Raw genomic sequence first — 16,058 nt, forward strand, 5'->3', positions numbered from 1 at the left:
AGTACAGCACTGCACTCAAGCACATTTTCTTAACTAACGATGTGAGACCAACGGACATGCAGGAGAGAAAAGGGGGCACATTGTAGCAGCACAAAATCTTACTTATCTTCTGACTCAGGATCTGTGAACTCCAGCCATTGTAAAAGGGAGGCAACATAATGCGTGCCTGCTGCATCCATGCACCAAAGCAGTATCCCACTCCTGTTCTGAAATGAGGGCTTTTTACCTGCAGATGTTGTAAGGGGTGAGAAGCGCAACATGAACGCCTGCTGTGCAGGGTCGGACTGGGGCATACAATTGTCTCGGGCACCAATGAAAAAGTGGCCCACAGTTGAAAATGGCAATTCATCATTCCTTTTTTGACAGACTGTTTGAATAGTACAGAAGGTGGAGTTTTTTGACAAAATGTGATGCAAATTGTGCATTATAAAGCTATCTATTCAGCAACACTGATCAAAACTACTAGCCGCATAGTGAAGTAACTCATCAAACTGCCCCACATTTGCCAAAAAAAAGGGGGCCACTTTGACCAAGATGGTCAATCTGCCTGCAAGGGTTTGATTTCACCATTGAGCGCAGGTCAGGGTGTCACCACCAAAATGCTGATGGTCTCTCTAGGATGTATGTCATCGACTAGAGGTATGAGATTCATCCAGGAGTGGATTAAATTCTCCTGTCCCTTAGTCTGGGGGGGCGAGTGTTAGGGAGAATTCTCTCTTTTGGCTGAATTTCCTAACCTAGTGAGTCCCCCAGCAGCTTTGCTGGATTTCTGGAGTTTGTTTTGTTTCTCCTGCCAAGAGTGAGACTCTTTTTCTCCCACTCTTGGACCTGATTTATGGTGTTCCTTTGACTGTTAATGTGTTTTATGGGCTATGGGGTCCTTTACTCCATAGGGCCTCATGTGTTTTTACTATGTGTGTTACACAGCACCCTCCGTGCAGTGACACAGGGGTGTCATAGTGACACCCCACCATAGACTCCATACCCTGGGACTGACTACTGTCTCCCAGGGCATGTAAAGTCACCATTGGCTTTACTAGTCCCAAATTATTAACAGAAACCGGTACAAACCATCATATTGTGGACGTACTTGTGGGGGCAATTCGATTGCCCCGGGGTCTGTTAGTCGAGGGGGCACGTCTCCGTCCCCCCTGATCGTGTTTTGGCTGGTGGCAGTGGATACTACTTTTTATATTCGACCGCGAATATATCCCTATGGGATTTTCCCATTGTTCGAGGCTACCAACTTTAATTATTTAATTATCATAGCCTCGAACATACCGCCGGTTTATTTAATTAATATTCATTCGCCGGTTGGTATTTTTTGCCAGGACTCGATTCTAAAATGGCATTTGTGTTCTCTTCTGTGACTCCAACCCAAGTCGAGCCCTTTGTTCCACTTTTTGGCGGGCTTCTCCACAGAAGCCTCCAAAAGTGGTGCCACTCTGTCTGGGTACCACATGGGGTGTGGGAGGGAGTTTAGGCACCCTGGACTGAGTTACCTTGGTAACTCAAGTCGCACTCTTGTGTGATTGGCCCAAGTGGTGAGCCGGCCGGCTCACCACTTAGCATGTTTGATTGACAGCTAGGCTGAGTGAATGGGGGTGTGCTGCATAAAAGCAGGGCTTTGGGGACTGGAACTTCAGAAGTCGCCACAGGACCTGAGAATCCAACGAGGGAGAAGCTGAGCCGACCTACCACGACGACACCACCGGTGGAGCCCTGCGGAACTGACTCACCACTTCCCGACGACAGAGAAGATCTCCTGGCTGGAGAGGCTTCTTCCTCTGACTGGTGGGCACAACCAGTTTAACTTCTTTTCCTCACATCCCAGGACGTCTTGTGGTCGAATTGCCCGTGCCAAGCACTCCGACAACCGGATAGCCACTTACCACTGGATCGCAAATAAAAGGACCGCTCCTTTTACCTGAGAACTCCGCTGCCAGGAACAACTGCCCCTGCTGGAGTATTCTCACCACTTCAAGGTACCGTGTCTGCCAGGCCTCCCTTTCTAAAGATTGCTACAAGGTAATAATACTCCCTTAACCTTCTGGACTGGGCTGGCTGCCTTGACCATCTAACTGGTCCCTTTCTTTGGTCCAACTCTTTTTGAACCTTTTCAAGACTTTTGTGCACTGCAACCGTGTGACCTTGGACACATTTCGTTCTGATCCTCTTAAAGTGGATCGGGCCTTCTGAACTCTAACTTCACGGTTTACTTTGCCTTCCTCTCTTGTTGTGTTCTTGGGAAAGTGTTAGGATCTGTTTCAAATTATACTCTGCTTTTCTCTCCCTTTTTAAAATGAATTATTAGAGTGCCATATGCGTTAAACGCTCACCGCTGTCTGGAAATAAGTGGGGCTTTACCTAAGACTTGTCTAATATTCTTTTAAGGGAGTGTATATCTTTTAGTGACCGTGTTTCTTAACTGCTTAACCTTAGTGCCTGTGTGTTTTACTAGATGTGGTTTTAAATACATAATTATATCTCTTTTTTGCACCAAGCTCTGGTCAGTGTTACTTGTTCTACTGTGTTCTTCTGACCTATTGTGAATACTCTGTATACTGCCTAACTCTTCTTGAGGGAAGTCTGACTGCTCAGCCACAGCTACCAAGTGAATCTGTGTGGTACAGACTGCTACCAAGTGGGTTTACTGCCAAACACCTGTAGTCTTAAATCTTTTGCAGTGGTCCCAGAGGGAACTGCACAGGTTTCTGCCTAACAAAATTGTGCATTATAAAGCTATCTATTCAGCAACACTGATGAAAACTACTAGCCGCATAGTGAAGTAACTCATCAAACTGGCCCACATTTGCCAAAAAAGTGGGCCACTTTGACCAAAGAAACTGGTCGACATCAGCATTTAGCATTTCTGGTTCGGGGTTGCCTATTGCCTTATAGGCCAGTCTGAGACTATTGCTGTGTCCATGTTTCTGCACACCATACTGTAGTGTTGCCTGCATAGCTCCATCCCTTGCCATGAGGGCACGCTGCTCTTGGTGCAGGGTTGGAGTGTGGGGGTGTTGCAGGGTTAAATACAGAAGAAAGCGTAGAGTGGCAGGCAGAGTTGTTTCTCTTATGGGGCTTTCCTGCTTGTGGAGCGAACTACACTATGCACACCAGCCGGGTGTCATAGCAGCATAGATGCTCTATGAAGAATAATACAGTAGTTTGTTAAAAATAACAAGTCTATAGGCCCTCATTACGAGTTAGTCCAGGAATCAGTGGTTATTCTGCTTCCGCAGAATTACTGTTACTGCCGTGTCCTGCAGCAGAATTTCTGCTCTATTCCAACATGGCGTGCAGGCGCACACAGCATTCATTGTACCGGTACTGCCAAAAACTGTGGATGTGCCGGAATTTCCACCACAAATCAGCGGAATTACTGTTACCGCCGTGCAGGATGGCAGAATTTCCACCAACGGAAATTCAGCCAAAGGAAATTCCGCCAACGAAAACACATCACTGTTATAAAAGGAAGCAAAGTGGCGGCCATTTCAGGAACCCCAAATTCACTCAGAATGAGTTAACAGTACTCCCTGAGCAGGTGGTGGACCACTCAGAGGAGTTATACGGGGCGCACCACAGGAAAACAAGTAATCAGAGGAAAAATGCCATATGGATCTAATTAGGGACATGGTGGTGGCTGTGGGCCATGTGCAACGGGAGACAACTGAGATGATAAAAAGGTGGAATGACCTTAAATACAGGTAAAGGAGTCTCATCTCCATCCACCGAAGGGAGATGGCAGCCACTGGTGGCGGGAGTGTGGAAGCATCCACATGAGACAGCAGGCCACAACTACATGAACCACTGAAGCCATGACACCCCAAACATGGCAACGAGGCAAGATGGGGAGGGAATGAGACAGCCAAACATCACCATGGCAGAGCAAAATGGAAGAAACAATGCACATCCACAACACACAACAACCCCTTGGCCACACACTGGTCACCCATGCACAGTCAACATAGCAATGGCTGAGTCCATGTCCAACACTGAACACAAGAGGACATGTGTGTCAGTCCTATGAGCCCAGCAACTGCAATGTACTACACATCAACACGATCACCGACCTCAAGTCGACATGACCCTGACAGTACACAATATCAACCAATCAGCTGACAGGACCACATGCATATAATGGCTCTACAGTTCCCAATGTTTATGTGCACAGGTTACCCAGTGGGACAATCAGGCCCTGGTCTGGAGTAAGTGAACAAGCAATTCACACCAACCACAAGGACGCCCTGATTCAATGCTTGCTACCCCAGCACTGCCAATAAAAAGAGCCATCGCCCCCTGCAGGCGCAATACACTGTGAGGGCAACGTACAACTGACAGTGAATGTTGACTTGTCATGCACAAATAAATCAATGTATTCATGCACATATCAATGTCTCCTGACACCCAGTAGCCATCCGATGAGCCTGTACCGTCCACTACAACAGCACCAACACCTGTCTCCCGGCCCAACTGGACTGGATAGGGCATGGTGCGGCATCGTGCAACCTACTGCTATGTCCACTGCAGCAAAGGACACAGACACAAGGCCTCAACAGGCCACAAATGTGCATGCACCTTCACTGGCAACAGGGACAACCACCACAGCTGTGGAGTCTGCAGACGCACACATGGCCCAGAGTGTGGACGACAGCCTGCAAGACCAACATCCTGCAAGATCAACATCCGATGGCTGCCCCAGCAGATGTGCACACGGAGTCAACTCCCACCCCATCAGGCCATGCACATTCACCCATCCACCATTTCACCCCTGAATCATCACACCTGTGTAGCCTCTCACCAACACACACAGCTCCTTCACCACAGTCATTTCACTGCCCATTGGAGTACAGACAGGACACGTTCTCAGATGAACAGGCCAATCCAACCGATCCTCCAGCACAGGATTGTTTCCATGGCCCCACAGTGCAGGCCATCTGGTACCGACTCAACCACATCCAGCAGGGGTAGGCCCAAATGTCGCAATTGCACAAGAACAATTAGAACATTCACAGGCAATGCAGGATGTTATTCATGAATCAGCCAGCCGGATGTCCTGGGCCAGCACAATAAACACCAGAGTGTGAGGGAGCGGGCCAAGCAGCTATCAGCCTCCAATTAGACCATGGCCCGAGGCCTCATCCTCACAATGGAACATCTCTGTGGCAGTTTAGAGGGGAGTTCTGTGTCCGCCTCCCCTACTGAGGGGTCAATGGCAGGCACACCACCCAGGCATTTGCAGCACCTCACAGCACATGCTTCTCATCCTAAGGACAAAGTGGAAAAGAGGACGTGGTAGTGGGAATTGCTGGGGCTGGGAGTTGGTGTTAGGGCTGGAGCTGAGAGAAGTTCTCGGGGCTGGGTGAGTGGTCTGGGGTGGGGGTGAGAGTAGTTCTCGGGGCTGGGAGTTCCTTGCTGTCAGAAATAAACACTGTTGAATTATGATTATCTTGATGGTTTTTATTCTATGCAATTGAGACATTAGCATTCATTGCATTTATGGGTTGCATGTGCTCAAGTCAAATGAAATTGCCCATGAGGTCCTGGTGGACCGTTCGTCCTTCCGTAACATCCCCACGAATGTCTTGTGGTGACCTGTTCACACCTCTATCGACTTCCTCATCTGAGGTAGGGGGGTTATGGTCCTCATCTGCAGGCATTTCAATGTTCCTACGTATGCACAAGTTGCGCAGCATTGGACATATCACTACAATTTTGACAACTTTCTCGGGGCTGTACATAAGTGCACTGCCTGTGTGGTGAAGACACCTGATCCTTGATTTCAGCAGTCCAAATTTCTGATCAATGCATGACCTGGTCCTTGCCTGCGCCTCATTGTAGGCTATCATCACCTGTAATGTAGCAGGGCTTCTCACAGGGGTCATCAGCCATGACAACTGCAGATATCCAACGTCACCTGCAAAACATGAATGACTGTGTGAGACATGGCGGTGTGTTGGTCGGGGAACAGGTTAATGGTCCTGACGTGTCTACCTCTATGTGCATGACTCAGTGGTTGTGCATGGTGCACCTTGTGTGCATCGAGGTTGATGGGACTTGGGCTACATGGTTCACTTGCAGTCTTTCACGTTGTGGGAGTTGGGAGTCATGAGGTATTTGTCAATGCAATGTCATTAGCTATGCACTGATCAACTATGGTGTCGCAGTACACCATGTAGGGTCCATGGCAATGCTTTCATGGGTTGTACATTGCCCTGATTGCGTTGTGCTGCATTGCATAGCAGGATGCCCTTTGTCGTCACATGGTTGAAGTATGTGTAATGGGGTGGGTCAGTCAGGGTGCTATGCCTGTTCTGTCCATTTCTGTTGTTGCATCATGAGACTTGTAGTTTTTTCACATTGCTAATGCTTATGTACCCCAGGTGTGTGCAGTTGATTTTGGCAGTCAGGTCTGAGTGCTACTTACCCACAAGCCAGGTGAGCTGTCCTCTGTGCATCTTCATGTACACAGGTAGGGTGCTGTTCCACAGTATCATTGAATCATGTGTGGCCCCATGGAATCGAGCACAGAAATGGCTGATTGGGAGTTCGGCATTGCATGTAATTTACACATTCATGGAAGGGAACTGTTTCCTGTTCCGGTATGCCTGTTCTCCTGCTTGGGGGAGGGTGCCAATGCCACATGTGTGTAATCCAATGCCGCTATGGTATTGGGGAAATGGGCAATCTTGTACAAACGTGCCTTTGCGGCATGCACCTGCGCCTGGATGATGGGCATGGAGATGTGCAGATGGGCCTGGTCCAGCACTGTGGAGAAGGCAGGCTGTGACATCCCATGCAGTGTCCCAAGTGTGTGTTTGAATCCACCTGTGCCACAGACGTGTAGGACTGCCACAAGCTTCAGCAGGGGGGATGGCGGTTCTAATGGCAATGGCACTTTGCAGTTCTGCCTGTATCAGGGTGAGCAGTTCTGTGATCTGTGATGGTGGGACGGTCTTATCGATATAGGGTCACTAATTGGCTGTACGTCAGTGCCCATGGGTGTGGGCAGACACGTGGTATAGGTGCCCTCCGCAGCATGCGCCTCCTGCGCCTTTGTGGTGCCTGTCTTCTTCCCTGCTGTGGTCCAGCATGCTGTTGTGGCCGGATGCAGAGTAGCAGGTTGTGGAGCCCATAACTGATGTCTGCTTGTGGCTGCATGTTTCTTTGCTACGTGTTTGGGGTAGGTGTGGCCCTTTTATACTCCTCCTGAGTGGTTTTGGTGTGCCTGTGCCTTGATTTGTGACACCTGTATGCATTTACCTCCACCTTTCTCGTGGAGGTAACAGTGCTGTGTTTTTTGCTGAATTACTGCCGATTTTTTGAGATAATTCTGCTGATTCTGGACTTGAAATTTTGTTTTTGTTTTTTGGAGGTGATTCCACCAATGGAATTAGCCCCAGCGCTAAATCTGCCGATTCTTGGAGGAGTTACCGCCAGAGGAAACTGCGCTGGGGGAATTACCAACAAAATTTCTGTAGGTCATAATTTGGCATAGCGGTAAAGTTGGCGGTAACAGAATTACTGCCAATTTTACCACTTACCGCCATACTTGTAATGAGGCCCTATGTGCTTTATTAGGGTTTATACTTTTTTACCGAATCTAATGGTTCGCATGAAACATTAGATCTAAAAATGCTAGCACCAAAGGTTCGAACACCAAAAGTTCGATCCACGGTGGTAGCACTGTAAAAAAAATAAATGGGGGCTGCGTGGGTGTCCTCCGCATCACCCCGCTCACTATACGGTGAGCAGGGATTGCGGGGGACACCCCTGCAGCCTTCCATAAAAATAATAATGAAAAAGAAAAGAAAAGGACCCTGCAGCGCCGGTTCCCGATCATGGAAGTGAAAGGGAACTGGCGCTGCACGGACCGAGCGTGAAGAATAAGGTAAGTGGGGTTTGTTTATGTTGGGGGTGTGGGTGGGGGTGTGTTTAGGGTGTGGGTGGGGATGTGTCATGGGTGTGTTGTGGGTGTGGGTGGGGGTGTGGGTATGTACGTGTGTTGGCATGAGAAAGGTGCAAACCTTTGGTAGTTCGCACCTTTCTCATGCAAACTTTCCGGCTGTGGCAAAATCAGCCGCGGTCGGAACGCGTAGATCCTTTATTTAAGGAAGTCAACTTTATGTATACAAATGCACAATTCTACACATACCTCTCAGACACATTACTTCCATACCCCTCTTCCTTGTGCAAGTACTTTTAAGGTACCAGCCTGTTTGACAGGAACCCTTCAGGTGTCGGCATACGAGGCGAAACATACAGCTTCATGTTTGGTACACAGCTTGTAATGTTGTTTGGCTATTTGCCCACCCATTGACTGGCCATGGCCATGCTAATCCCTATGGCCATTACCACCCAGTTTCCACCCCTCCCCGCCCAAAACTCCTCCTCATGGGAACTCTTTGAGCTGGCTTTAATCAAGCCTTACCATCGAACATTGTGCTCAAGTGTCTGCCAGCAAATTTTCAAAGCAGTCTTATGAGACTTAATTGGTGTTATAAACATGCTACTGGTGTAATAAAAATGTCATAGTGAGGTCTGCATTAAGCCACATGATTTATAAGCACTCTGTGTTTCTTTCATTGAAGTCTTGTCAAAAACAAACATTGGCAAAGCCAACAGTTTTGTTTTGTGTATAATATTAGCATACATGCCAATCCTCCCCATTTTTCAGTCAATAATACTGCTATTTTTCACGTTCTCCTGCCTAAAATAATTATTTCCCCAATGCCATACATGCCAACCTTCTTGGATTTAGGCAGGAGACTCAAGATTTTTGAGTCACAAATGTTGCTATTTTTGACTGTCTCCTGCCTCCAATATGCTTAACCCTGATGCAGTACAATTGGGGAAATTCCATGCTCCTGCTTTCCGTTATAAAATCTCCATGCCAGGGGATCCAAAATGTTGGCATGTATGCAATGCATTCTTATGGGGAAATTGTTGTTTTCCAATTTCTCTGAAGAAATCTCCCTCCAGGGTGCGTCAGAATGTAATTATTGAGCATTTGTTAGGCACTTATACAACAGAATAATGTTTCAAAGCACGATGTATGTATGGCATGTATGTATTAGGCACCTGCGGGGCACTGCTTAGATGCCCAGGTATTTGCACCATTTTGCACATGCAACTATCAATGGCAAGTTAATACCAATAGGACTGTGCTTGGCAAGTGCCTTTCCCGTGCCTACACAAAAGCCCACACTGCAGCCATTTCTAATGCTTGGTGTATCAGTGTGCTCAGTCTTGTCGATGTTCCTGTTGCTGTCTGTCACAGACACACCTTTCACACACCAATTTTACGTATGTATTGCTCTTTGCGGTTCTTTCTATGTGTGCCTCTTTGATGGAAAATTGTATTTGAAAGGTTTCATCTCTTGATTTATGTAAGGAATCTATGGCTGTACATGACGACGATGTATCAGCTTGTTGAAATGACTGTGCACGCTCTTTCTTGAAAATAACATTTTGACAAAAACAGTGTACAATCTGATGGTGGGAGTCATGTTCTGTGTTAAAGCCCCTCAATCAGGAGGATGGGTGAGATGAACAAGGGTGGTTCATAAACTCATTTATGGAGCAGCAAGGACTGTGAAGCTCAGGCATGCCAACATTCTGAAGCCCCTGAGAGGGAGATTTCCCCACAGAAATCGGGAGAGTGTAATTTTGCCACAGGATTACATTGGCAATATAGTTATTTTAGGCGGGGGACAGTAAATAAAAATAGCGCTATTTTTAGTAGAAAAATCGTGAGTCTCCCGCTTAAATTGGGAGGGTTGGCATGTATGGTCAAGCTTCATATCTTCACACGCTGGATGTCTGGCCCGAAGCCTCTCCTGTGCTTGGGCAGTACACACGTGGTCTGCGACACATGGGAAGCATATCATGAATGCAATAAAAGGGCCGAGAAGATGGAGTAATGAGGCGCAAGCCTCGGTATCCAAAAATCACTGCTGATGGATAAAATATATCAGCAAGAAGACAGACAGCTGCTCGGCAGTTAATCACCACAGCAACCATGGTGTCCTTGTCCATATTTGCCAACATGACCCATTCCAATCTGTATGTGCTTATCCTGTCCTGTTTTTTTTTCTTTGCATTCTGGGATTTGTAGTTCCACTTTTCCTATTATAAAACTCTGACTACAAGTCCCAGAATGCCAAAAAACACAGGACTACAGGACTGGATAAGCACCTACAGATTGGAATGGGTCTGTGGTGTCACGTGCCGGGAAATGGCCAGTCACGTGTCAGGGGCGGATGAGCAGAAAATAAAGAAATCACCGGAACTGGCGTAATAACGCCAGTCCGGGTTCATGCAATCCCACGAGCAGTCGTGTCCATTATTGCGCAGCGCCGTGCTGCACCACATGGTCTTGCCAGGCCTACCTTGAATGTCGGGCTCCAACCCAAGCCCTGCCCGACATCACACTGGCGATGAGGACCAGCAAATGAGCCCTGCACGCTCTCAACGTGAGCCAGGTCCTGCCGGCAAAAAGGGGAGAGAGGCCTGCTAACATCCCGCAGAGCCGCGTATCAATACGTGCGGAAGCGGAACCTCAGTCTCCCACACCCAACATTCCAGAACACGGTCGACTAGCATACAAGGAAGCAGAGCCTCGTTTCCACACCCCCAACGTTCTAAAGCTGTCACGCTGAACTAAAGAAGAAATGGAATTTCATTTTCATGCACCAACGTTCCATATGAAGCACGGACACGCTGGCAGACACAAACCATGGCAAGTAACAAAGATCCCCAAGCATCACAAGCCAGGGAGACAGTGCTCCAGATAGCAAGTGACATGCCAAGCACCCGAAGCATCAGCCCAGGACATTGATGAGTAAAACCACAACGGCAGAAACAAGCCTAAAGCCATATAGAGCCCCTCTCACCCAAGGAAGGACGCAGGCCCACTACCACCTGCAACCGCGACCAACATATACCCCCATGTCTCACGTGAGGAACAGCACAGCAATAACCATGTCCAGTGCCGAGACAAACCCCTCAATAGCTAGCGCGAGCCCTTCAACAGGGAGGAGCGCCAATCCAGATCACCCTGACACATCGCTGACCACCCCCATGCCACCTTTTGACCCCTTTACCATGGGTGCAGCCATTCGCTGGGAGATCTGGCTGCAGCAGTTTGAGATGCACCTCAATGCGAGGGAGATCACAATAGCGAAGAAGAAACGCACATTCCTCCTGCTCAACATCGGAACAGCAGCATTATGCCTGTTCAAAGGCCATACCGGATAGGGGAGACGCAGACAACTACGACGCTGCAAAAAACACATTCACCTACATGTTCAGGCCCGACCTCAACCCTGACTATGAACGCTTCCATTTCTGCATGGCCAGACAGCGGGAAAATGAGACAGTGGACAAATTCCACGCACGCCTACGCGAAACGGCTGTCGGCTGTGAGTTCCCCAACGAGGAGTTCACCATCCGTCTCCAAATCATAAACGAAGACCATGTGGCGGTAATTGAAGCAGCAATTCAAAGACTCCCGCTCGACAACCCTAAGCCAACGGAAGACGTTGCAGCCATATCGAGGCACCAGAACACCAGAGAACAAAGCGAGCGAAGAGGAAACACCTCCAAACCCCAAACGTCGCAAGGGAGAGACAATGCATGCAAATGGTGCGGCGGCCCATGGCACAGGGGAGAATCTTGCCCTGCGTGGGGATCAACATGCTGAAAGTGCAACCGCCTTAACCACTACGCAGCAGTCTCCCTAAATCCACCAAACAGAAGCGAACGAGAGCAAACACCACGGCAGACGCAAGAATGCCGAAAGAAATTTGCCCCCCCCGAGAAACACCTCGCCAACCAAGTAAACCGCGTACACCTAATCTCGGCAGTAGAACTGCAACGGTCCAGACAACGAAAGAGGCCATCATGCACAGTCGTTTCCGCCGGAGAACCACTGCGCATGGTCATAGACACAGGCGCATCCGTCAATGTAATGTCAGTATCAGCGTTCAACAAACTCCACCCAAAGCCCAAACTCCAAGAACGGAAAGTCAGACTATATGCATACGGCTGCAAGAAACCCCTGCCGGTGCAAGGGTCATTCAAATCGGACTTCTCCCACAATAACACCATGTTCGAGCACGAGTCTACGTCGTAGATGCCGGCTGCGAAACACTACTAAGTTGTAGAACTGCCGAGAAGCTGAAACTAATTCATTTTGCCTTCAGCATTCAACGGAAAGAGATTGACGCCCTGCTGGAACAATATCACAAAGTATTCCAACGCATTGGGTGCCTGAGAAGCAGGTCCATCAACCTCCACATCGACCACACCATCGAACCAAAAGCTGTACGCCATCGCCCAGTACCGTTCCACTTGAGAGAGGACGTGGAAAAGGAACTCTGCAAGCTGGAAAAAGCTGGCATAATAGAGAAGACCTCAGGGCCAACCCCGTGGGTATATCCCATGGTAGTCGCGAAAAAACCCAAACAACCGAACGCAATACGGATCTGCATTGACATGAGGCGCCCCAACGCAGCCATCGGGAGGGAACGCCACGTTACACCAACCATAGACAAACTCATCGTCGACCTAACAGGGGCAACAATATTCCGCAAGCTTGATCTTAGGTCTGGCTACCATCAACTCAAACTAGCCAAGGAGTCGAGATACATCACCACGTTCTCCTCCCACCTCGGACTGAGACGCTACAGGCGACTAAACTTCGGAATATCATCAGCCTCCAAAGTATTCCAGCACGAGATTCGGAAGGTCCTCACCGGCCTAGAAGGGACAACGAACATTAGCGATGACATCATCGTATATGCAGCCAAAGAAAAAGAACACCTTAAGCGCCTCGCGGCGGTCCTACGCAGGCTAGAGGAAGCCGGACTGACCCTAAACGCCGAAAAGTGCGTATTTGGAAAGGAAGAACTATGGTTCTTCGGATACACCTTCAACGCAAGAGGGGTGTCGCCGGATCCTGCTAAAGTAAATGACATCAAAAGCACCAGAGACCCACAATCAGCCACAGAGGTCAGGAGTTTCATGGGAATGGCAAGGTACTGCGTGAGATTCATTCCAGATCTCGCCACTATTGCAAGTCCCCTCCGCGAACTAACAAAAAAGGACCAAAAGTGGGAATGGTCGCCTACCCACCAACAAGCTTTCCAGCGAATCAAAGACACTCTATTAGCATCCACCACAATGGCATTTTCCGACATCGAGAGACACACAGAACTCCTAGTCGACGCCAGCCCAGTCGGCCTGGGAGCTGTGCTCACCCAAACTGACAACGACCGAAACGTCCATCCAATCGCTTTTGCCAGGCGTGCGCTTACCAAAACGGAACAAAATTACACACACATAGAAAAGGAGGCCCTCGCAATCCTGTGAGGAGGCAGACACTTGAAAGTCTACCTGCTAGGCAAACAAGCTAAAGTGTTCTCGGACCACAAACCACTTATTCCTATCTTCAGAGGATCAGCGCCTCATCCCCCAGCATGCATAGAGAAGTGGATGCTGCAACTCCAGCCCTACAACATAGAGGTGGAATACCGACTGGGGATGGATAACCCGGCCGACTACCTGTCTCGCCACCCGCGGCCTGCCACAGATCAGAAAGAACGCCACGCGACGGAGACAAACAAACATGCGTGCCTGCGCCTGGCCATGGGCCCTGACCCTGCAAGAGATAGCCAACGATACCGAGGCTGACACCATCTTAACCCACACCATCACCGCCATCCAATCAGGGAATTGGAAGAACTTCCTTACCTCCATGGCGCAGCGCACCGCATCCGCCCAAGTGAAACTTCAAACATTGTTCGGAATCTGCCATGAACTTACAGTAGCCCCCGAAGCGGTAATACTCAAAGGCCACCGCATTGTGTTACCCGCATCAATAGACGAAAGGGCTCTCAAACTAGCCCACAGCGGGCATCAAGGCATTGTGAAAAGAACAGCATACCTAAAATCCAGGATGTGGATATCCAACATACAACAGCGAGTGATGGAACTTGTAGGGTCCTGCGCAGCCTGCAAAGCCACCCGGAGAGCCGAGAACCCAGAACCCAACATCAGTGCCCCGAGAAGCAGCAAGCGGTGGGAAGCTGTCAGCATTGATTACTGCACCATTGCTGGAGAAGGCTTCCAACTCATCCTACTCGACGAATTCAGCAGATATCCCGAAGTCGAATAGGTGGCATCCACCAATGCCGAGACCATGACTCTTGCATTAGAGAAAATATTTGCAATACACTGAATTCCATCCAAAATCAAGAGCGACAACGGGCCATCCTTCACCAGCCAAGAACTACGCCAATTCTTCCAGGACCTCAACATACGACCCAAGCGGATCACCCCAGGATGGCCACAGGAAAATGGCGATGCTGAACGATTCATAGGGTTGCTCAACAAAGTCATCCACATCGCAAAGGAACGGGGACATTCCTGGCTGAAAGCAGTATATCGTTTCCTGAGGACCCACAGGCAGACCCCGCACTCCTCGACATGAATCAGCCCAGCGCACTCATGTTTGGGGTGCCCATACAGGAGGAGCTCTCCGTACACCCGAGGTGGGTAGCACCCGAGCCAGACCTCCCAACCATTAATGCCAAGAGAGTGAAACAAAACAAACAGGAGGGTACCACTTGACGGGCCAGCCACCGGGAGTTAGCACCCAGAGACACAGTCATCGTCAAGAAGCAAGCCACCCCCAAGAAGATGTCCCTCAACTTCGAATTCCAGCCCTGGACAGTCAGTGCCACAAATCACAGCATGATCACTGGCAACCAGAGGAAGTGAGACAGTGACGAGGAACATTTCACACTTCAAAAAAGTACCGCCCGAGCTATGGGAAGAAAGCCCGAGAGCCGCAAGAGAAGGAACCGGATCGCCCTATCGACCGCAAGGCCAAATGACACCCAGACCATACGAAATGCAATGAGAACCAGGGACACCCAACCAGCAAGAAGATGAAGTCCGGCCCGAGAGCCCTCCGGCGGATGATTCGGCGAGAAGACATCCTCGATACCACCTGAGGGAAAGGCCAAAGTTTTGTCCCGCCTCCAAGGATACGTGGTGGATGGAATCTACCAGCAGCAGACATGCCAACATTGTGGAGCCCCTGAGAGAGAGATTTCACAACAGAAATCGGGAGAATGCAGTTTTCCCATAAAACTGCATTGGGGTTATAATGACTTTAGGCGGGAGACAGTTAAAAATAGCAGGATTTTTAACTGAAAAATCGGGAGTCTTCTGCCGAAATCGGGAGGGTTGGCATGTATGCAGCAGGTGAGCCTGCCCAGATGAAATCCGAGAGACTAGAACAGACTACACCTGCTGTGATGTGCTGTTGTTAAGTTTTGTGAAAAACATTCCAAGTTGGGGAGGAATGTGGTGTCACGTGCCAGGAAATGGCCAGTCACGTGTCAGGGTAGCAGAAAATAAAGGAATCACTGGAACTAGCCAGTCCGGTTTTATGCAATCCCACGAGCAGTTGTGTCCATTATTGCGCGGCGCTGCACCACATGGCCTTGCCAGGCCTACCTTAAATGTCGGGCTCCAACCCAAACCCTGCCCGACATCATCACAGGGTCAAGTTGGCAAGTATGCGTGTCTACTTGCAGCGCACGCTGGCGCTGCGCACGCGGCAGTGAGCCTCTCTCACACAGTCCTTCATAGTAGGTGCCCAGGACCAAAGAGCCCCACAACACTGGACAACAGGATATTCTTCCCCACTAAGACAGAATCTATAGGGAGCCTTAAGAAACATTTCATAAGCTGTAACTTGTCATTATGACAACAGAACGCAGCTCGACATTTCATAAATTGTAACGTGAATGGCTTCCTCAGTCAAAGCCTCGTATTACATTACCGTTTATGAAATGTCGAACTGCGTTCAGTTGTGGGTATAGATAAAACAATGTTTATCATTGACATTCTGAGAGAAAGCTTTACATGAAGTGCTTCCTCAATGGCAGCCTCTTATTTTAATACAAAGCATTCTCTCAGAATATACTGTGGGTTTATCTATTACTATTATTGCTTTTGTCTGTAATCTCGGCTGAGGGGCC

The sequence above is a fragment of the Ambystoma mexicanum genome, chromosome 2p (assembly GCF_040938575.1).
Source record: "Ambystoma mexicanum isolate Mex_15411 chromosome 2p, UKY_AmexF1_1, whole genome shotgun sequence".
In the NCBI taxonomy this organism is placed as follows: domain Eukaryota; kingdom Metazoa; phylum Chordata; class Amphibia; order Caudata; family Ambystomatidae; genus Ambystoma; species Ambystoma mexicanum.